This window comes from Scatophagus argus, chromosome 1 (assembly GCF_020382885.2).
Source record: "Scatophagus argus isolate fScaArg1 chromosome 1, fScaArg1.pri, whole genome shotgun sequence".
NCBI lineage: Eukaryota > Metazoa > Chordata > Actinopteri > Scatophagidae > Scatophagus > Scatophagus argus.
This window is the reverse complement of record NC_058493.1, coordinates 21,388,796-21,412,548: the sequence shown is the minus strand read 5'-3', so window position 1 is coordinate 21,412,548 and position 23,753 is coordinate 21,388,796. Positions and strand designations below refer to the sequence as shown.

The following is a 23,753-nucleotide window of genomic DNA, read 5'->3' as shown; positions in this document are numbered from 1 at the left end:
TTGTTGATTTTGTTGAGTCCAAAGTCATCAAAACTGTGCCCACACCTCTGGTAAGAGCACATGTGTCCCTGTTTTTAGCTAAACTGCTTTTGTTGCCTTTTCCACACTGAGGACTTGGGATATGAAGCCCGATTTCTGATTGTTGAAGTCCTGCACACACACACACACACACACACACACACACACTCCCCAGCCTGTCCCACCCACTCCATGGAAATGGTTTCTCACAGTCTGTTTGGTTCTAATCAGACAGTAGAGGCAGAGTCATTTTAATTTCATTACCACTGTGTCAGTTATTTTTAGCTTAGAGTGCTTGTGATCCTTCTAGCACATTGTAAGAGTTTGACAAGTCCTATTATTCGCACAGCCGCTCATCCTTTTGAGCTTAGACTTTTCAAAGCAACCTTTTCTGCTGCGCATCACACATTTTATTAGCTGCATGTAAAGGTAACCAGTTGTTGTGATTTAAAAAGCGGATTCTTCTGCTGGGATTTCGTTTAGGATGATCCCACCTACCAAATGACAACTTGAGAACAGAAAAAGTGAAAATGAAAAAAGAAAGTTACTTTTTCTTTTTCATTGTTCTGTTTTTCCTTTTTCATTAGTCATTTTTATTTTCGCTAAAGGAATAAGTTGACATTTTGAGAAATATGCTTTCGTGTTACAAGATAAGCATCTACACTATTCTCACATACGTACTGTAAATATGAAGCCACTGCCATAAGGTTGTCTATTCTCTCATGTAACTGTAAGCAAGAAAATTATATGCTTTTCCCAAATTCCCAAAACTATTCCTTTCTATATTTATCATTATCATCAAATGTTAATTTTCTGTTTTGGGATTCTCATTTTCACATTGATTGATTTTTCATTGATTGAAATGATTCCCTACAATCTTCAGAACAACCATTTTATAATTAATACTTTGAAAGAACTCAATATATTAATTAATAGAAATAATTTAATAACTCCAATTATCAACAACATTCACACTGTATTTCTCAAAAGCACGGATGTCTTGCCAAAACATCTCTGTGGAAATATTGCCGTAGAACTTGTGAGAATAAGAGAACCGAACAGCCACATACGAGCGCTCTGTAAACATTCAAATGTGTCCTGAGTGATTTCAGTTGAGATGGCAACATCACAAGAACTAATGTAAACATGAAAACCCACGAGGCTTTAAAATTTATTAGATCCCGGAGCAAACTTTTAATTGACTTGCTTTGGTACGTGTGTATGAGTGTGTGTTTCTGTCTCTGTGACTCCATGTTTGCTCTTTTGTTCACTCATTTTGTCTCCGTACATGTGCGGCCAAGTATAGACACGAGTGAGTCACAAGTTAAAACACACAAGCAAAGAGAAGCACACATTAGCGGAAGAGAAGGAGAGAAGGAGGGGGAGCTGGGACAAGAGGTGACCAGGGTGTCATCGATTGCTACAGGGATGGAGAGATGCATGCCTGGCTGTGAGGCGAGTCAAGACGAGGCAAAGCTGCGTGCCGCAGGGCCTTTTTGTGCCTGATGACTCGCAGCTGATGTCTTATCTTGGACAGTCAACACTGAAGAGTGAGAGTGTGCACTGGGGAAAAAAAAAGCAGAGGTGGGGAGAGGGAAGGGTGACAAAATAATATATATATAAAAAAAATCAATTATCTGGCTTGTGAAACCACAGATGCTACAGATTTGTAGCAGAGCTTCAAGGTTTCATCTCGGTGTTTCTAAACATTAAAGTTTAAGCTGAGAAAGCGAGAGTGATATAAAATGTAGGGCAGCACATAAATGTTAAATTTTAATTTGTCAGCATTTGTATTAGATCAAATGTAAGATGCTGTCACAGCATTACTCACAGTTTAGTTAATTCTTAGTTTGCTCTATACATATGAATATGGATCTTAGTTGGTATTTTATGTTGCAGCTGATAAGGCTGGTGTTTTATATGAATTTTTCCACCCAATAAACTATTTTTGTAGCCAATTCATCATTTTAAAACGTTCCTAGGTACAAGAGAGTGCTCAAAATGAGTTGGATCGAGTTTCAAAATATGAATATGTTTTTCCTCATTTATATTTTTGTTGGACGCTCCCCTTTAATAAGATATTAAAACAAACACACATTTAAGGCAAACATGATGAAGAGGTGAAAGAACAACCGCTTTCGACTACTGAATTAAGAGCTACTAAGTAAATGATTTTACGACTGCCAAATTTGGGAACATTGGACGGGCTCCATCTTTGTGGCTGCTGAGGAGCTTGACTGCTATATTCCCATCCCACATTTAATGAGGGCAAATAGCCTAAAAATAAATAAAAATCAGATCTGGTGATGTTGTAGCCTGATGTGCATGAGATCAGATGTCTGATTGTTAATCATAATCAAAGTAATAACTTAATGCCAAGTCATGTGGCCAAGCATGTGGAAGACATTTCCTCCAGACAGCTTTTCCAAAGAGCACACTGTTCAGCAGTGTAGCCAAGTGAGTGAAACAGGCGCAGGCAATTTTTGCAATTTTTGGATTTAAAATATAAATTATACAAGATTGTATTAGCCTGTAAGAAATCAGATATCTGAATGTTGTAAAGCACAATGGCTGGATTATATAACAACCCAGTGACTGCACAGGGTAGTGAATAAAGTGTGTGCTCTTTACTAGAGACCTTCAGTCAGTAATAACCAATCAACATGTATTCTGTTTTCAATTAGCTGCCAGTTGGTGATAGCGATGAGATAAAGAAAGCACTGATACAGAGATGGAATTCACCCTTTGCCTGAAAAACACACACATAAATATAAAAAAAATTCACATAAAAACGCAAGTATGGTTTTGTCCAACACAGCCAAGAAGAAAGAGTAAAGACCTTCAGCAATATCCTGGTAAGTCAAAAAGAATCAATAAGCTGTGTAGGTTCCTTTCTGCAAGCAGAAACATTTTGTCATCACCCATAATAAACTTTATGTAAGTCTTAGCTTGTGTAGCACTATCTGGGTCTCATTCAAATTATATTTTTTTGACAATATTGTAATTTAAAAGTGCTTAAAGAAATGTCTATATTAATTACAATCAAAGCAGTTTCACAGCAAACATTTACAAGGTACTGTAACAATAACGTATGAGGAATAGTTTATGGTTTATGGTTTTGTTAATTGTATTGAACAAGTGAACCTATTTATTAGTGTCCTCCGTCCTTACCACTGCTGCGTTTACACTTATACTGTAACCAGAAATTTGTCCATGGTTGGAAGCCAGTCCACACTGATGTTCTTACAGACAGGTTACAATACTAATATTCTGTCACTTAATGTCATTAACACCAAATTTACCCAGTGAAAACTGATTCCAGCATCTGAAACATGTTTATTATTTCCCACTTGTATAAAAGTACTTAAAAAACTATACCCCAACAGCAGTAAAATGTACCAGCCACTGGCAGTAATACGCTTAATGCTTATTAACAAGTGACAGTAAAAAATTGCTGCTCGCCCTTCATAATGAGTGGACAGTCATTTAGATTCTGACCTTATCCTGCTGAACGATTATGGTGGTTATTTCATGCACACCGTCAGAGTAACGTTCTTGCATTATCTTTAATGTCATTGGCTTTAATGTCAAAACCCTCATTTTGATAGAACACTGAGGGACGCGTCAAAGACAAGACTTTATGACCGCAGACTTTAATTTTTTGATGACTACTTATTTAAGTAATGTTGTAATGAACTTAAAGCATGAACTAGAATATAGGTGCAATTTTTTTCTAAAATTACCGAAGAATACCACATCTGTGCTAAAAGTATATTTGAGTTGTGTGAAGAAAAACAACCCAAAAAACCTAAACCATGAAGGGGAGTCTCAGAGGAGGGATCTTTCTCCCAGGACAGACAGATGTGCAATAGTTAATGAACATACCATCAAAATCACAGAATATGCAGATTACAATGGATGCAAATTTTCTGATATATGAAGATAGAGAAACACACATCGTGCAGCTTGAGGGAAACAGAACCAAAAAACAATGCCAGTTTTTATCAGATGTTTACAGATTGTTGTATTCTCATTGGCAGGACAACCCATGTTTTAAATGTAACATACAGGGAAAATGACTTTAGGAGCAGCTTTTATTTTGGTAAGCTGTCCACCTTGAAAATCAATAAGAGCCACTCCATCTCCACTTAAAGTGCATTGTGGTAGAATAAGATGAAGGAGTAGGAAGCACAACAGTCCTCAAAGTTTAAAGCCTCTAGAAATAAGAGCTGCTTTGTGGATGATTGATGATGACCAGCCATCCCTAACCACCAACAAATAGTCATAGTTCTGGAACAGCCTTGGTTTTGTGGTCAAGTTTGCATTTTAACAAAAGTAGATGGCTGATCTTTTGTAGCGTCAGGCTTTTGGTGTAATATTCTTCCATGATATGTCATGTCACTTTTAAATAAGCAATAAAGTATCCATATAAACACCCACATGACAGTGTGACATAGTAGCTTCTCCCACTTACAGAGGCAGAATGACCCTGGTTTGGCTCACCTTATCAGAGGACAACTCCTGCTGCAATAAGTCTTGGCTTTACAATAACGACAGCCATTGTGACTCTACACCTGCCCATGTGTGCGACAATACACAGACTTGGCACCCCTTCACCTCTACTGCACTGTCCTTATTTTGCAAAGCGCTCATAAAAGCAAGATCCAATTACTAAGCCGACAGATGCAGACATCAAGTACTATGTGTAAAAGCAAGGACATGATCAGATTGTTCATTGTCTGTATAGCATATCCAGATGCACATTACATTTTTATAGTAGGTGTAAATAAAGTCATAGCCCATCCAGCCTTTCAGTCAGCTTTACAGTCAGTCAACGCCAGTGCTGGCTGAGTGAAAGCATGAGCAGTGGAGCAAACAATGCCAGGGACACATGGATAAATTTTGTTTTGTCATCATGTAACGGTAGGTTGACCAACAAGCTAATCTCCCAAAAACTCAGTGTAGTCCATTAAGCAAAGCCTTTTATCCATGACTGGCAAGGCTCAGCAAATAAAAAAATATAATCATACATACACACATGGTGACTGACTAGTTTTTGCTTGACTGGTTTCCTTTGATGCATGTGTGCATGTCGACAATGAAGGAAAATGAAAAGAAAAGAATGCAGTCGAGTACGTAATAAATAATAATCAAAGCAACAATTGAGACTGCTTTCATATAACTTACCATATTCATATAACCATGTTGTCTATTATCCATTTCCCTATAGGGGATATGTGACAACCATGATGCATGAAATATACAGCACATAATAAATATGGTCAATACACACATATATCAAATAAATATTGTATTGAGGAATTTCATATCTGTAGATTTAGTAAATATAAGGTACATTCAAACCACAACAGCAATGCTGGAATGCATGCATGAGTGGACTCACAGCATACAATTCTTGCTTCACAGAAACTACAAAACAGAATTTTGCAAGTTGACTGCTTGTATTTGCATATCTCTTGTTCGTCTCTTGCATCATTTGCATGTTATTGACATTTATAAGAAAAAAAATTTGCTTAAAGATTGAAGACAACCACTGATCTAATTTAAGGACGAGGTGGTTTCCATCTCATTACTGCATCTTTCATTGCAGCTGTAAGAACAGGGAAAAAATAGCATTTGATAGCTTGACAGTTTAAAAGACAAGGAATAATTCAGTAGTCTTCTGTGGTGTTGATCATAACTGATAATTCTAACATTGTCTGTACCCAGAAATCATACTTTTGGACTTCTGCCAAAACATATGAATAGAGATGATGAGTGCCACTCTATTCCCATGTGATGTTGGGTACATTTTTGTATGTAAATTACTCAAAACCTACATCTGAATGAGTACTTGGCATTATTTCTATTATTTCTGCCATCAAATACCTTTGAGGTTGACTTCATAGTGCTATGTACCTGCCTACATAGCAACATATGAAATAAAGAATGACCCAGGCAAATAAAATCATGATCATAAAATCATATTTTACAGCTCAGAGAGACTTTATTTCTTTATCATTCATATCCAAGAGAGTATGAATCCTATGTTTTTGCTCTGAAAGGAGGTAAACAGATTTTTTTTTTCCCAATTCTGACGAGATTATTTTTGAACACCGGGGCATCTAAATTCCCATTTACATATTTCCTCCTCATTTTTGCCGATATAACTTAGATAGAATGAGGAACGATTGAACCAAACTGTTCAGAGCTGTAATGAGTTGAAAAACAGAAAAATAATACATGTGTAAGAAACAGGTGAGACTGTTTTCTTTTCAAATCCTACTCATGGCACATTTGGGCTTCCACTAAACCAGTTTCTCAAGGGCGAATCAGAAAGGCATTTTGATAGCGTCTAAAACAAATAAAGATGGGGAAAAATGAGATTAAAAAATGTTGTGCATGACTGAGTGTGTATGGGAGGGGGATTTTCACAGACACAGTAAATTCACAGTAATTAGGACACAAAACATTACTGATATTAAATTTTGCAAAAAATAATTCTTGACTATGTCATATTTGGTTCAAACATAAATTATTAATGGATTATTTTTCATTTTCACCTCACCCCACCTATCTTTGCCCCATGGACATGTGAGTGATTTTGACATAACCTACCATAAAGAATTAATTAGATGCATAATGCAGGACTGGACAAGACTAGACATAAAACATGAAGATTTAAATAATTGCAACTAAAATCCATTTTTCATATGCAACAACGATTCCTGGATTTCCATAGTGTATGGTGAATATTATGACCTAGAAAATGTGACAGTTTACCTGTTTAAAAACAGCAATTCCAGTAAATAATAATGAAATATTCCACAATAGTATAAAGTACTGGTAGGATCAGTAATTTCGAATGTAGGTTGCATTGCTGACAAAGAAATTACATTCGTGGCTCCCTTTGGCAGGAGCACCAATACAACAGCCTTCTGCCTTGCATACTGTGGAATTTCCATTTGATTGACAGGTGTGTCATAGCCAGAGACACACTGGGCAGACCCCCAACTGCCATTGCCTTTCCTGTCAGTGTGGTTGGTTTGAAGCTGTCTACATGGATTGTCTGGCCAAAATTGAGAACATGGTGAATTAGAGAAGTTGACATGGTAAATCAGTAGAGTTGGCTGTGCTGTGCACTGCTGTGAGCCATGCTTTGTATCACCACAGAGGCAGGCTTTCACTCTATGAGTCATGCCTATCAACTAGCAGATGCCAGTGGAGGTATTTGTGTGTGTGCATGTTTGTGTTTTTATCTTTTTAAGTGTCTCCTGTTTAGGCCTCTCAAAGATCAAATGCCAGTATTGGGTAAAAGACTATGAATCAACAGCCAAAAGCTGGGTCCAGTAGCCATCATTCAAGTTTTATATTGAAAGTTATGGTATTTTACACTGCGTTTTGGGCATAATGCATGAAAAAAAAGGAGAATTATATTGAGTTGTTTCAGCTCTTACTGACATGTAATTCAGTTATTTCACCCCCCAGAATTTTATATCTTAACATGAGATAGCCCAGCAGCTGTTGTAAATCAGTCTCCCTGAGGGAACAACTCACATAGACTGCATTATATGTACAGCATGCAAAAGTAATAAATAAATAGAAATTGGTCAAAATTCCAACTCATTAAATTTTTCTGGAGGTATTGAGTTAGCAAAATCCACTGTCAATGCAAAATTGTTTTAAAATGTATTTGGGTGTTTTTTTTGTTTTTTTTTTAAACTTTCACATTGACTGTTGCACAAGATAAGCTGTGAAAGATGGCAGACATGAGTGAGTGCAATTTTAAATTGCTTCAGTCACCTGTAGTTCAGTCCCCTCGAGATACATTTTGGGTACCATGGATGCTGTGTGTGGAGACTAATAGCATTATTGCAAGAAGGAAATAGAGATATACTGTAGGGTCTGTGTGTGTGTGCGTGTGCACGAGCGGACGGCGAGAAAGATTGTAACCCACATTTTCCGCGAAAGATAGCAAGGTACAGTGACACAGCAGACAAAGAGTTATCAAGGGAGAGGGAAAACTGCAGCGTTTTGATTAAGCCCATCACACTGTGCCCATGCGTAGCCATCTCTCGGTGGTCAGAGTCGCTCACTCTCTCTCTCTGACCTCCCTATAGCCAGGAGCTCTAATCGCTGTAAAACCGATTCATTAAAATCTGATGTTAGTGAGAGGACGCACACGTGGGTCAGCAAATGGACCACAGCCAATTATGTGATTCCCTGCCAGTTAGAAAGAGATTTAGGCATTAAGTATCTCTGAGGAGGGAGACAGTGATCACTACAGCAGATTTGCACATTATAATAGGGTTTGCAAGTATGGTTGTGTCTGTGTGTGTTCTCTCTCTCTCTAAGTATGTGCAATATGTGGAGTATGATGAAAGTTGACTCTGGTTTGCAAACATTTAGGCGAAGCAATAAAGCCTAAAAAGAAAAACTAGAAATAACTATGAAAATTACAGTAAAAAGTAAATGTACAAAATTTAATTTTCAACTGCACAAAAGGTTCCCTTATAGGCAAAGTGTTAAGAGTTAAATGGAGATATTTTGAAATGGTAAATTGAAAGGATAGAGTTGTGATACAAACAGTAATCATACCTGACAAGTTATCTGAAAATTTTAAACGCAGTTTGAGGCTGCAAGCGGTTTCTGTTTGCTGAAAAGTACTATCCACATGGAAAATGTTTTCTATTTGTGTATTTGTGTTTTGGTTCTTCAATATGGTAAGACAGGCAAAGGACTTAATTAGAGGCCTGTGGGTAGATCCATCTGCCTAAAGAAAACACAGAACAACAGTTAGAACTTGATCTGGAATACCGGTTGGGTCCAATTGAAATTGCTGGCTGCAGGCCTTAAGGATGACCTAAGAATAATCTGATAATGCAAGATATACATCAGATTACTTAGTCAGACTGTTATATAATGTTCTCCGTGGCTTTAAGGAAGCTTTCTAAAATCTGAAGAAATAAAAGGTTATCTTTCAATGGGACTGAGACATATTATCAGAAAGTCTGTGTTACAAACTTAGGATTTGGAGTTTAAAGGGAGGATCTAATGAAAGACACCATCCAGTTGCATCATAGGACATTTCTGCGTCCAGTGTTTTTGCCCTGTGACCTACTGTATAACAGGGACAAAAAGTCATTATACCTTGTCCTGATGCATAGAGTAATTGCATAGATAATTATTTTTTTCACTTGTATTTCCCCATATATTTCTTCAGTGTATTTGTTGGTGCTCTGCAGCATATCTTGGCATTACTGCCACCTGCATATTGGTGAAATAATGTGACAATACCGCTAGGACTGTGTACAGCCAAAATGTGGACCATCATAGGAAAACAGTTTCATGACACCATTGGATGTCTAAAACTTGAAAGGCAACCTTTAAAGAAGGTGCACAAATCCAATCTTTGGGTTGGAGTGCGGCTTCAAAATTTTAGAGATTGCTTTTCAGAGATTATTTTTCTAGAGGGAGACTTGCCTTTTCACTAAAGGCTCTTTTGTGAATCTTTGTACTCTTCACTGCTGCAATGCACAATTGTTGCAAGAGACAAACTTTATTCTCGCCAGAAGTTGAAGTTACAATGGGTGTTTTAAGTGAACCCGTTAAAAGCTGATTACTTTTTGTTAGGGAAATCACATTTTTTAACTTCCTAACTGGCTCTGGGATGGAAAAAGGGGCAGAAACAAGTGCTCTAGGCAGAATTAAAGCAAATCAGAGGGAGAGATTTGGCAAAAGTAAATTTAAACCACTTCTCTAAACTTGTGTGCATTTTCCATTACCATTTTCATTTCCATTTTTTGGTTCATTTCAGTTTTAAACAAGTATATGTGAGTTAAGTAATGTTGAGATTGGTAAGATATCTTCTCTTATGTCTTGTTTCTGCATTGTGTCTATTCTCTTAAACAGCATGGTAATGTAACACAATTAAAAAGAAAATTGACAATTGAAAAGCTCAGAATCACATTTAATTGTTCAAAGGTGCTACATGTTCCACTTAATATTACTGACTTGTTACAAAAAATTACGAGATAGAACAATTAGAAGACTGGCAGCCTCATTTCACATTCCTATGCTCCAGGGTTGGATTTCATGGATAATATGCTGGATCACCCAGATAAAACTACGTTGTGGCACATAACAGAAGGAGAGTCTGAGACCTGCAGCTTTTAAAATTTATTGTAATATCAGATGGTGGAACAAGTGAAAGGTTGATAGCAAAATTACATCCAACATTCCACCTAACAGCCCCTTTAAAGCCCCAGTGAGCTTAATTTCTTCCCAAAGGCCTTGAAAACTTGGATCTGCAGTTTCTTTCACTTTTATTTTCTTTTTTTCCCTTTAAGGCACACGAAATTTGTCTAAAGTGTGAAGCAGAATCAATACTGCAATATCAAGTGAACCTCTGTTAAACATCCAACTGTATTTTCCCTGACCTGCAACTTTGGGTGTTCGCTGTGTGAAGCTGAGAAGAGATCAAGCTTTAGAAAGATGTTGTGGACACCATTTTAATTTGAACCATAGTCCAACAGTATTAGCACATATATCAAGTCATAATTCAAAAATATGTTTCCAAAGCATTGATCTTACCACTGGTTGGTGGTTACTATCATATTTGCATCTTTCTTTAGTGATAACACTGAGTTCAGCGCATCTATAGCATTAACCCTTGTATTATGTTGAAAAAAAATGACGTTGATTATGTTGCGGGTCATTTTGACCCGTACTGTGTAAATCAACTAACAGTAAAACAAAAACAGGTTAAACCAATAACATCTTTATTTTAGATTATAGGAACATATAGAAAAGAGACATACAATATATTTTTAATCCCAACACTATATTTAAGAACTATTTAATTTTAAAACCAATAACATCTTTATTTTAATTTTCCTCTCTTCACGAACACTTTTGTTTGTCATTTGACTTTCCCCATTTTCAATGTTCAACATTTTCATTGTTCTCCACACGATGGACAGAATGTAATTGTGTGCTTTCTGCAGATGTAATTCTTGCATTTCACACAACAGGTACTTGTTTTACTGTCATCTCAGGGGGGACAGACCTGGCATCTCTTCCGTTTCTTCACACCTGTATCTAATGGATCCATTACAGATTGGTTGGGTGACGTGAACTTGACCTTTTCAATGACAGCCGCAGCTGCTGGGGTTTTAGGTGGCCTGGCTCGACTCTGCATATTAGGAGTAACAAGTGCTTTGCCGAGTTGTTCCAGGAAAAGCCGACGTCGGAACAATTTTCCGGCATTCCATTGTTGGTTGATTTCAGTCCACAGGACATAGGCATTGTAAGCAGACACATCCACAATGTTATAGAAAATCACCAAGGGCCAACGGGCAGTCTTGCGCTGGCAGCTGTATGTTGCTGTGTTTTGCATCACAAGCTACCCATATTTTGATGCCATACTTGGCGGGCTTGTTGGGCATGTACTGTCGGAAAGGACAGCGCCCCCTGAATGGAACAACAGTAACATGGGGACCAGGATTGTACAACAAAGGCAGAATTTCAACCCATTTATCCCATACATCTCTGATCGCAGCTAACTTGTCTCTTTCACGTCGACCAGCTCTTGTGTCGCAGTTGTCAAATCGGATCACACGAGATATCATGTGAAATGTCTCCAGAGACATTGTTGCTCGAAAGATTGGCCTTCCATTCTCTTCGTTCCACAAACTTGCAGTTGCTTCTCCCCTTGACCTGTACACTCCAGCTAATACCAGAATTCCGATGTAAGCATGCAAGTCAGTCTGATCCAGTGGCTTCCATTTCTCTTGAAATACACGCCTCCCCTCCAAATTGGTCATGTCCAGTATAATCTTCTCTATTGGCGATATGAAGAGCTGAAATGCTGATTGAATATCATCAACTCGTGTGACAGCAAATCGTGTAGGACCGGGAGTCATTTTGATGACATTGGAAGATGACAGTCTACCTCGGCTTTGGTGTGGTGATGTTGACCATTTTATATTACCATCTTTTGATGTCCATGTCCCCTCTGTGGATGATGATTGCTGCATTCCTTGGTTTTCAGCTGATGGAGATCCAACGGCAGACTCGTCCTCTGAATCCTCATCGGAAGAAAATTGACAATCTGGATCATCAATAACATTGTCCTCAGTCTCTGAAAGATCCTCTGTCTCTGAAATCTCTTCCTCTGCATCACTATCCCAGTTCAACATCAGTGCCACAGTTTCTTCAACTGTAAAACTTCTGGAGCTCATTTTGGTGTGTTTGTCAAAGAGATGACATGAGAACAGTGACAAGCACAAGGGTGAGAAAGTTCCTCCTCCATTCACACCTGGGCCTCTGTTTCAAAATACAAATAATTTGGCAATCTAAACAAAGTATATCAAAGAGATCAAAGTGTTTAATTTGGATCTAAACAGCTATTTACCCACATTAAAGTGTCCGGGTCAAAATGACCCGCAACATCATCTTCGTATACAAACTCTGCACAGACATTTTACTACACATCAAAGAGTCCAGATTTTACACACCAGTTCATGACCCAAGATGAGGAAAAGTCACAAAATTGCAGGAAGAAAAAGAAAGGATAACCAGTACTTTGGTCAACATGAAAACTGAAATGGGTCAAATTGACCCGTAACATAATACAAGGGTTAAATATTTTCTATCATTTTGTTTTTCTTACTCTGTATAACCCTTGATCCCCCAAATCCTGCAGGTTTACTGCAGCTGTAAACATTGGTGACCCTGACACAAACCATTGAGTTAACTGACTAGCTTGTCTGTGAGCTACTTTAGCCTGCAGATAATCTATCTGGACCATTAGCTTTGCTGTCACACTTGACTTAATTCAATTCCCTGACATTAGAGAATGACCAGAGTAGATAACTTATTCTGTCTTTGTGCTATTAGTTGTGGATTACCTCATGTGGTCCAACTGTTGACTCATTCGAATCAGCTAAAATATTATTTCTTATCACTTTGTGATATATCACTGGCTGGTTTTTGCCCCAGGTTGATTCTTTCAGGTTCAGTGATGATTTACATATTCATGAGGAGAAGGTTCACTGCAACCCACAGATGAAGCTGGCAGATGCTCCTTTGATACAAGAAAGTGTTCTAATTACAGTAAATTAGGTATGGAGGATGGTTAACAAGATACTTATCTGAGATATATAAAAATAACAGGCATTTAATTTTAACCTTCAGTAGCTTAAAGAAGCTTCAAAGGTTAGAAAATGACTTTGCATAGTTCCACTGTATATCATCTTCTGCTTAGTCATTGTTAAGTCATTGTTTATGCTACTGTACTCTATTTTACATCAAAATGAGAAACAGTGGAGTAAGAATTAAGCCCATAAACATGGGGCTGACAGCGTGTTATTTAAAGCTATTTATTTAAAGTTTGCCTAAACAACATAGTATACAATGGTAACACTTACAACACTTTCTTGAAAAAAAAAAAGGTCTACGTCAAATCTACCTACATCTGAAGTCACATTTAATACATAGATATGCACAAAATAAACAGATGTGAACCACATCATACAATATGTATGGCTGCAATGTCACTTCAGTGTGACTAATAAGTATTGTTTGCATGCAAATGTGCGCACTGTCTAGCTAACTAGCTTCTTATGCAAGCATCCTCTCATTCACTGAACATGGACACTGTGTGGAAGAGAATGCATTTAATGATAAAAATGTAGGATATACAGTAGATGTGCCACAAGGATAGAGAAGAATATTGACTGTATTTTGTAAAAACTCTAAGCATAAGCTACAGTTTGCATTCAGAGACTTCATGTTCTGGTCATTACATTCAATACACTATTCACCACCACACAAACCACCTTTACAGCTAATATTAAAGGCATTTTGAAATGTGCACCCCAAAGTTCCCAGATGTTTACCACCCAACTTGAGATGCAGTGAATGTTGACATAGCTAAAGAAAACAAAAGGGAGGACCATCTTCTCAAATGATTTACTGTAACCATAATACCTTATGTTCAGATGCAGGTGCAGTCTATAGAGAGACAGTTACATCAGCATGGATAATGAACCCCTGAGTGTCTTGTTTGAATGCACAACAGCAAGCACACAGTACATCTCAAACTGTAAGAATGTTTTTAAGGGAGTTCATTTTGTTTACAAATTTGCTGTATCCAGAACAGCTTGGGAACACTATTGAAAGCAACGAAAATCAGTTCAGTCTGCAATGCAATATTGGATCTTGGAAGAATGATACATCACTTGTATCTTCCCCTACCCTTACCTTGATGTCAACACAGAAAACATATTGCATACGCAAACTCAGAATGACAGCAATGTTTCCAGTCTGGATTATTTTACTTTTGCTAAACTTTCTCAAGGCATCCAATTTTGCTTAAAGCTGGAAAGTAATAAGACAGTCAACTCTCAGGTAGATTAATCAGCATAATACAGACAACATATTTTAATAAGACCAGCCACCATACAAATAAAGTCATAAACTAACCATTTATTTCACTTATTTCACCAGAGCAGAGTGGGACCTTTACCTGAATGCCAAATAAGTTCTCAAATGAATGAGGAACCAGGTGAAGAAAACTTAGAGACTGATTGTATTTTATTGAGGTGGGGCTCTGCTTTGTTTCAGGATATTAAACAAAAAAAAAGGAAAAATACAATCCTCCACATAGGCGAACATTTTATGTGACTATAAGCAAGAATAGAAAATGCAGGGCAGGGGTTTTTGTTGTTATTTTTGCTCCGATTGAAAAGGGTTTTTAACAGAGGCTGGTAGACATTATCTACAAAGTGACATTCAATAGACACACATCATAACTGTTAGCTAGGTGTGGCTTTTAGCAACATTGAAATGTTCAGTGTTTATATTACTGCCACTGCGATGGATCAGGATTCTCAATTTTTAGCCAAGAAAATCTCATTTGAGACCATCTTACCTTGTAGTTTGTTAAAGCTACTGATGAACAGGCTGCAACAATAATTCAACGAGACCCACCATACAAGAACCAAAATCCTTAAAAAGTGCTGATAAATACAGGCCTTTTTCTCACTTTGTCAGCTGTAACACTCACTGAACATAAACATTCTCAAACAGCATTCAGTATGCTGACAGACACACATCAATGAATCTTTTCAACACATTGATGAAACTTTAATTGACTATCAGTGCCTTTTGTCTGAGCCCTGTTGGGTACCCGCCTTACATCTGGCACCCAACTGGGACTACTAGTGTCTGATAAGGAAAAAAAAACACACACACACGCACAAAAAATGCTTCCAGTAGCAATTTCACGGTTATATTTTTTACCACTTCATGATTTGACAGAGTTATTTTCAAGAGGGAGAGGTGAGAACATTAACAAGACTGAGAGGACTTTTTTTGAATATGTAAATAAAAGAAATACAATACAATAAGCAGGCATTAAATAGAATTCAGGGTCTGCAGTAATGGCTGCTTTTGTTATCAAGGCTTGAGGACTGTAAAGGATAATGAAGGAACGTTTTATACGTTCATTAACACACACATGAAAAGATCTCACAGCTACAGTTGCACAATCACAGGCACAGCTGGCCACTGAAGTACACAGACTTCTGCTGCTGTTTTTCCAGGCTTTGGCTGTTAACTCGACCTGCAGATCATTGTGAAACATTTTTGCTTGGCAGATTGCAGTCTGTTGGTCGGTTCCACGCTTGTACTTATGGCATTCTCTTGCTTGTTATAGTAAAACGGGTAATGATTAATAGTACAGGTAGTACAGACAATATCGTGAAGAGACAATTTGAAGACACTGCGTGCAGTTAATATAAAAGTCTTTTTATGCTTCGTCAGTTTAGTTTTACCTGATATCTTCAGCACTTAGTTAAAGGCTATGCTGCTCCAGTCGGATTCAAGTGGTTGGAATTGACAATGCCATCCTTGGAGCTCTGAAATCTTGCTAGTGTTGCTAAAAATGTTCAAAAGTTGGCATGAAAAGAGAAGAAGTTGCCATTCTGTTTACATGTACGCTGCGTCCTACCTGAAGGCTGTACAGGATTCAATCTTGTGAGTCAGTATTTTTCAAGACCATAAGAATGCCCATCAGGAAGGAAGTAATGTAATGCACTTAGTGCAGGAGGTTAGAGAATAATGTCTCATTCTGTGTAGCTTATACAGTGTGGCAGGAAACAGCTCTTGTCTTTATAACCCATATTCACAAATTGGATACCATGGATTTAGGCTATACTTTAGATTCTAGCAACCATTCTACCCTTCATTGTCCAGTGTTAGATTTAATAGGGTGGGGTTGAGTGGGTATGAAGGTGGGCAATGCCTTGTAAATTGGACTTATTCGGGTGAAAGCTTTGCTCAGCCCCCAGGGGGGAACGCTCAGTTGACTTAAACGCAGCACATTTACTGCAACAGCTTCATCAATTCACTGTGCTCTTTTGAAGCAGAGCAGCAGTTCCAGAATGAACAAAGAACTTTTCACTTGATAGCGAAACAAAGACAGAAGCAGATAGATAGAGACACACAGTCAGACAGAAAATGTCTGTGTTGGTGAAGGAGGGTTGTGGAGCAGTATGAAAAAGCTGTGGCTTCTCTCATAGTAAAACAGAAAGTTATGTTTCACTCAGTCCTCTCAGTGGATTCCATGAGATATTCCCTTCTTATTTATATTATTTTATATTTCTATGTAGTATGTTTATTAAACACAATTTTAATGTTAAAGGACATTTACGATTTCATTTTTAAAAATGTTTTTGATTAAAATAAAAAGCTCGGGGGGTTTTCAACTCTGCCAATGACTGCCACAGAATGCAAAGAGAATCTGAAGAATCTCAAATGTTTTGTTTGTTTTGTTTTGTCAATTAGAAACAGTTTTAAATAATTTTGAATGTCAAGAAAATAGTAGATTCAGTGTTAAAGTTTTGCACTCAAAACCTGCTTTAGGATGTGGTTAAAAAATACTCAAAGGAGTAATAATTTAAAGAACATACATCTGTCTTTTAGAAAGCCATAGAATAGTTTTGGGACAATACCTAGAGAGTTTATCTATTCGAGAAGATACTATTGTGTAAAGAGAAGTGAGAAAAAACTGCTGTCTGCAAAGAAAATGGAGGTCAGAAAAGTACACAGACCCATCTGGTCTCAGAAAAGTGCTGCTCTGAATCAACTTTCGTCCTCTTTTGCAGAAGGCTCCTTCAGGAGAACTCCCAGGGTAGTGAGGTACTATGAGGACAGAAGCCGAACAGACCCCCAGCAAGCTCAAGTCCTACACTTGAGAGACAAAATGTGCACTTATATAATAGATGAAGTGCAAAAAAGAAAAATATATTATTTTTGGTACTTAATAGGCAGGAAACAGCTCATCAAACAGATGAAATGTTTGTTTGGTATTGCAACCAGTTTCGTCAGAAAAACTGACATCTCTATCACCTCAATCTCATTTCAGCATCTTAGAACAGAAGTAATTTCAACTGTGCAGTAACGGCAGAGAATTGTTTTGTTAATGCTTTCGGTATGCTCTCTGAACGACCTGCAGCACTCTGCCTTCTCATTGCTGCTCTCTAAATTCATAAAATCTGCTTATTACAGTTCTGCCCCAAGTCCAGCTGAATTCCTTGAAGCCATTAGCGGTTGTTGAGAATGGTCTGGGTTGGCCTCAGTATCGGCTGTAACGACAAGGACAGGGTGCCAGGGAGAATCAATGCTTCTCTGTGGTTCAAGAATGAAACTGTAACAGCAAGACTGCCCCCACTGAGTGCCGGGCAGTCGTCTTTTTAAACCACTTAATTGATCAAGGTTTTATTTATCTTGTCATAAGACTTTAACCTCATTTGTTTTCCATTCACTCACAAAGCACCTTCATTGAATAACCATGTTAACAATCCAGAGTATTGCATACCCTCCCAACACTCTTTAAACATTGTGTCTGTGTTAATTTACATGCATATTAAACTTCTCTAATTAATTATCATGTCAAACATAATCTTTATATTAATTTTTGTCGGCAGACACACATACACATAGTAGGTTTTTCATTAGCCAATATAACTTTTTTTGTATGTGTTTTAATACAGCTGAGGAAGCAGAGGGGCAGGGGGCTGAGATGAATTCCTCTCCCTTTGTTCTTTCTGAACAAAGCAGAGGTGCATTAAGCATATCCTCTTTACTCTGCAACTATGCAAAGATGTTCTTGTAATTGGCTGATATTTTTACTGCAATACTCACCGCATGCACTTCCATTCCATATCTGTCATAAAATACCCCCCTCACTGTCGTCAACTTAAATGGAATGCCAATACTTTGTGTGTAGAATGGGGGAGCGTGGAAATGGGCTTAACACTGGGACCCATAAACATAAAGTTTAATGCCGCCACCAAAGGAAGGGCCAATCACAGCACAGCTTTGCAAATCAAAGAATAATAATCACAGATTTTCTTCCCCAGCCATCTCAACAGCTTTATATAAATAAGTGAGTAGGACCCTCTTGTGCACTCTCATTTTCTAATCATCACAAATTTCTTTCCGTCCACTCAATTTTTCTTTGCATTGTGTACTTTTCCTTTCCTTGGATCCAAACCACACAATTCCCCACCCCCCATCCTTATTGTACATTCCTTTCAATTAAGAAAATAATGTATCATTCAGTGATATGAAAAAATAAAGCAGACCAGAAAGTAAAGAAGTGAAAACAACATAATCAAATTATGCTGGATTGTGGAATAAGCTGCTCAGCTGATCTCTGTCTGATGTGCAGAGATTTCTCACACAGGACCACTTTATGGGCTCATTTGAATTACCACAGCCCCGACTGTAAGTCAGAAGGCTGCTAAGAAGGACAAGCCATGCCAGCACAGTGCGATTATGGCCATGATATATTAACCCATACTGGGCAATTTCCAGAGACAAGTCATATGATACTCTGATTGATTTTACTGTGCTGTAAGTGTTAACTATTAGCACTACTAAATGGAATATGGTCATTGATATATATCATCTGTTCATATGACTGTACTTGTTTGCTAGGTCTTTTTTTTAAGTGCCAAACTCATATCCATTTCTTCAAAAAGTTTTTTGCAATTAAAATCTTGCGTTAATATATTGATATGATTAAATAATTAAATGGCCAAGTAAATAAATAACGATCTCAGAGCTGTCTGACTGAGTAATCTGCACAACACGCAAAGTGTTGCTTTCCCCTCTTGAGTCTTACCACTAGTCACAAGATAAACATCAAGTTCTTTTCTTAGTGCACACAGCACTTGTTGAGAGAAAACGCTGTCTTGTGATGTCAAGGAAGAGTGCATACATTGGTATCTCCAGAGTAATTAAGCAGAACTAAAGGTCTGCTGTGACTGGGAAGGCTTGGTTCTGCTAGACTAATGGGAAAGCTGATGAAAGTGTGTTTCATCCCCCTAATGAAACTCATCTTCTCAACCCACAGCATACAGACAAGTTCATCACAGTAACTTTACAGGTTTTCAGCAGTAGACCTAGATTATTGTTTTTGCCTTTACACTTTGGTTATTTTCTTAAGGTTTTCCAAAGCGATTAATATTAATTGTGTGTGATAAAGATGAACTTTTTAAATGGAAAACTATACTTAATATATACTTCAGTTATCCAAAGAGAAGAAAAGATTTAATCAAAAATCATGAGTGCATCTCTCCTGAGCCCTCCAGAGCAAACAGCTAACTACACAACCAGTGCTAAACTGTTGGAGTTTTTAGCGTGCATAGTAAAGAGGCAAAGTGGTTACAGAACTGGGCGCTATTTGGCAAAAATATCCCAGATCTGATTTGCTGAGCACAGCTGAGCTTTGTGCTGACAAAACCACATGGTTGTCCAATGTTTTCCTGCTCACGCCCATTTGGCATTTTTGGTGACTCACTGTCAACTTGGCTGTGTTAAATTTTGAAGGTAGCTGCAGTTTCTGGGGTCTTGGCTTAGCGGTTAGGATTGTCATTTCACAGTAAAGGGGTTCTGGGTGTGAATTCATGTGCATTTCATGTGCTCCACTTTCACAGTTCAATGACTTGCAGTTTAGGTAAACTGCAAACTATAAATTGCTCATAGACATGAATAACATTGTTTGTTCATGTGTGCTAGCTCTGTAACAGAATGGCAAGCTTCCCAGTGTGTAACCTGTCTCTATGCTGAAATAGGTTCCAAACCCACACTAACCCAACACAGGTCAAGCAGGTTTAAAAACGTAGGTGTGAATGTTTTCTGCTGGATTTGAGCTGGTATTGCCCACCAAATTGCACCTGTACTCACTGTCGAACAGTTCTTTTCCTACATGAGTTTTTGTTTATGTGCATTGTACATATAAATGAGTTCGTGGTGTGAATGATTGTCTTCTGTGCCCCGTGATGTATGAAATGAAAACTGTGGAAGTGTCAGCACCCACTGAAGATGTCAGGAAATGGCTAAAGGAGCCAGCACTGGTGTTGAATATCTCTTTTTTCTAATATCCTTTAACCTGTTCTTGAATTGAGCAATGATTTCTTGGGGACCTGAACAACACAGCGAATGTGTTACTGTACATCCTCCCACGTGAATACAGAGTGCCATATATTCACTTGTCATGATGCTGCATCTCCCACACAAGGAGATCTTTTTCTTTTTGGGAGGGGCTTTTTATTTGTCCAGACTGTGATGATGTAACTGGCCATGGCGGATGCCAGTCCATCCTACACCAACTGAAAATGTATTCCTCCACCACTCTTCCATTGCAGGATAGATGTGAAACATGCCTCTAGCCACAAAATTTAATGTCAGTTGCCACAGGCATTGCGATCGCTTTCTGGTTGAAGTTCTGAATTTCATTTTGGTCTCCTTTCATAATGCAACTGTTCACTCAACAGCACTGAAATTTTTAACATATGTTCAATGTGGGATTGTCCATCAGACATGTCAACCTCAGTGTCTTCAGCTTCTCACTGAATCCGTTAAAATGGAGACCAAATTTGCTACTCCACTATTTCATCACTTGGTCTTGGATAGAATTCTTAAATTATTAGTCAAAAATGAGGAAGTCCAAATACAAAATTTGATAGCGGAAAACATGAAGGCGAAAGTAGACGCTCTAGATTTCTTTGTGCTCCTATAACTGTAATCATCAGTTTACCTTCTGCTGCTCACCTTGATCCAAAATGTTCTACTTTTGCCATTCTAGGTAATGAAAAATGAAAAGTATACTGACATCCAACACTGCTGCCAGCACTCAATCAATCTCAATAATCTGTTTTATTCATGTACCTTATTTTTGTTGTCAGCGTTGACAGTATCGCACACTGCAACCAGGGATTTACCATGATAACTGTGACATTTTTAAGTGAAAACGGATCATTGACAATGTTGCCACTCTTACTTCTCCTCTTTCTGTCACTTATCACACTGGTGATAAATGGCTAGGTTCTAATAAATAATCTCACATTCTGATCCGTTTATGGAGGAGGACTTCTTTTAATTTGAGTGACAGACAGGTGGAATACATTAAGATGATGCTTAATGAGATAAAGGTTCTAAGTATTGCTTTACCCTTTTTTCACCTTTTTTTCCCTCATCTTTTTTTAACAATTGGAAGAATGTGTCAGGGAAACTACTGAGGAAAAGTTTCTTCCTAAAACTGTTAGAACATTTCTTGACAGTAATAATGACTTTAACACTTGCACTATAGACTGCTGAGTTTGAAAATGTTTTCACACGTTTTGTTATGTTCGTGGTGTCAAGTTCAAAATCTGAAAGGGTCATTGTCTTGAAATTCAATAAGGTTGGGCGTAATAAGCAAACTAAAGATCAAACTGATCTGATCTAATATTGATCTTTTTGTGTTCGCTTTCTTGCTCTCACTTCTGACTTGTGGTATAAATTCCTTTTGTTTCATGCAGACATTTTATTTAGTGCCGTTGGGGGAGTTTGCACTCAAAATTTCCTTTTTGTTTTTGTTAAGAAGCAATTTAACCACAGTGGATGGCCAGCATGGTGTATATTTCAGTAGGATGAGATTTTTCAATATAGCTTGGAGTCTGTTTTAAGGTGTTCACATAATGTTTCTTATTGTCTTGATCTCTGTCACGCTCTACCATCCAGATTTTGAGTGTGGCACCTCCAGTTGATTATTTTTTTAGTTGTTTATTTTCCGTTTTTGATGGCAGATTATTTTTGGAGGTTTGGGTAATCAGCAAGGCAGGCAGAGATACCTTTTTTCAGTGCTGCATGCTTTGGTAGCTTGCTGTGTCATCCAAGTCTATGTTGCCAAGGATGGTGGTAGATCCAATGGGCTTGGATGGTCTTAATAAAAGATGGTCTTATAAAACATGTTTATGGCAATACATTTAATGAATAATGTTTTGATGCTTATTGAAAAGAATATGTATAAAATCAATTTATATATGCTGTTATTGTTGTTTCTTGATGTATTAAGGGAACTTCAGCCAATCCTTTGGACCCAAATAGCACTAGAGTGTTCAGAGTCAAGTCTTTTGGTTTTTGAATAATAACTCTGGATTGGTTTAGAATTCACATGCGGCCTTTTGGCTGAGGAAGAGCTCATCAAGAGCTATAATTTGATACAAGTTACATTACTCACTTTCGCCCAAAATGCCATTTAGACCCCTCTGGTTCTCACCCCTCATTATATTACTTGAAAATTTGATAAATGATGAATTTTTAAAAGTATTAAAAAGGTCCAGAAATAGGCTACAATAAGACAGTTTGAGTGGTGCGCAGACAAAGTACATATTGCTGCTAAAAAACAGGAATCAGGAAGTCATATAATGTTTTGAACAATTTAATATTTACATCATTAATGCAATTTTTCCAAAGGATCACTAAAGAGTTGCAGTAAATATTTTTTTAATATTTTTTTTGCTTATCTGCTCTACTATTAACACCAGAGACAGCTGATCAGCAGAGTGCTTGAGTATGGATTGAGATACAGAATCTGCTTGGTGGGGCTTCTGACTCTTAAAAGGCCCATCTGACCACCAACCCAAGCGGCGTTTCCTAGCCTGGGACTGAGAGGATAATAACCTCATTATTTCGGTTTCTCCCCTAGAATTGTGCAATTAATAAATCATATTTACTGTTTAAGAGTAACATGGTTATTTGTGTTATTTTTCTTCTTACTGTGATACTTGCATGCTGAAAATCAACCCGCATTAACTTGGAGATTTCAGCTACTTGCTGATGTTCACTGATGACAACGTTCTAACCAATGATTTGAAAATTTTACCCATCTATTTATTTTTATTACTTTTCTGTTGGGACAGCCGTCAACAAATGATATTGTTCTATCTGACTGAAATTCATGCTATGTTGCCATCCACTCAGTTCTGTATATGGTCTATAGTACTCTTATAAGTAACTGTTGACTAAATGTTAATTTCATATTCTGTGTGTGTTTGTGTGTGTGCGTGTGTGTGCTTTGGTGGGGCTGGCTTCTTTGTGTGGAAATGATTTCATGCCAATGACAGCAGACAGTCTGACAGACTGACTGGCATGCTGCCATTCAAAATAGTTCAGCCTAACATAGCATCAATGAAAAGTCGCCACCTGCGTTGCATAGCTAAATAAAGCTCACAGCGGTTAACGTTGGTAGTCAAGCCGTAAACAGATGAATGAACTGAGAATAAGTGCAAGTCACTATTTTTAGGAGACAGAAAACTGTTTTAGGTAAGCAAGTTTGGTGAACAACATGGCCTGTGCTGATAAGAAGCACAAGTTGGATGCTATATAGTGCTGCTGCC

General features: G+C 37.8%; 1 protein-coding gene across 1 annotated transcript in view; it reads left to right on the top strand.

The window, feature by feature from the left end:
• Nucleotides 1–23,753, top strand: part of LOC124060261 (protocadherin-9) — a 181,650-nt gene that overhangs the window by 28,235 nt on the left and 129,662 nt on the right. The window lies entirely within an intron of this gene.